The sequence below is a fragment of the Aulonocara stuartgranti genome (assembly GCF_965226115.1).
Source record: "Aulonocara stuartgranti genome assembly, chromosome: 5".
Taxonomy (NCBI): Eukaryota; Metazoa; Chordata; class Actinopteri; order Cichliformes; family Cichlidae; genus Aulonocara; species Aulonocara stuartgranti.
In genome coordinates, this window is record NC_138943.1 from 25,988,516 (window position 1) to 25,989,524 (window position 1,009).

Here is a 1,009-nt window from a genome sequence, read left to right on the forward strand (position 1 = left end):
TTTACAGTGTTTTATCTTTTGATTGTTGGAGTTGCCATAGACTTAAACACCAGCTAAAGTAGACAGATGTTAGAAACACTTTAGGTTTTTCACACAGCTGGGAGCTTTTCATAAGTGGTGTTGACATGAGCATCAGCTTGGGTAAATTTTTCTATGAGTCACAGGTACAGAGAGACCGATTAGTTCAACAGTAAATTTCAAAAGAATTTTTATGTGTCAATACACACGAGCAACAGGGTGGTAGAAACACGGGAGAAAGGTAAATGTAATTTTTATTGAGCACTGAAAAAAAAATCGTTGAATGAACATTAAAAAAAATTATGGAAAATTTTTCCACGCGATTAAATTGCTTTATTTTCATATTATGCAAATCTGTTATTCTAACTTAATATACTTGAGTTGTACTAACTTAATTAATAAAGAGTCAATTTATTTGCTGTAGTTGAGCCCAACTAAATTTGACATAGTGGATCGAACCCATGCAAATTACGTTAGTCTGACAAAATACTCGAGTGTTCAACAAAGTCTAGAATCAGGTTAACATAACATTTTAAAGGATTTATAAGAAATTCTACTCCATCTATCTCTCAACTTTATCAGGGTTGATACAGTGCGGGTTACAAGGCTTGATTACAAGGCTTGATACAGAGTTCTCTTTACATTTTTGTCCTTGACAGGTTAAACCCCAGTGGTTTTCCTGTGGTTTGAAATCTCATGGGATCTTCTGCATTTCGAGAGTCAAGGTAACTAACCACTCTTACTAGAAACATGAAAGTATTTTGTTCAAATTACAAGTTAGACTTTTGTAAATTTAACAACCACTCAATTTCTGTTTTTTGAGGGAGGTACTCAAAACATGGTGGTGATGATGATGATGATGATGCCCTGATGGCTCATTTACTTTGTCCAGCTAGTGTAAGTCTGACCTGGCAGTTAAGCTCCTAATGTCGCCACTTTGGTCACCAAATGTTTTCATATTGAGGTGTGAAAAAGGCCATGCAAAAGCAAA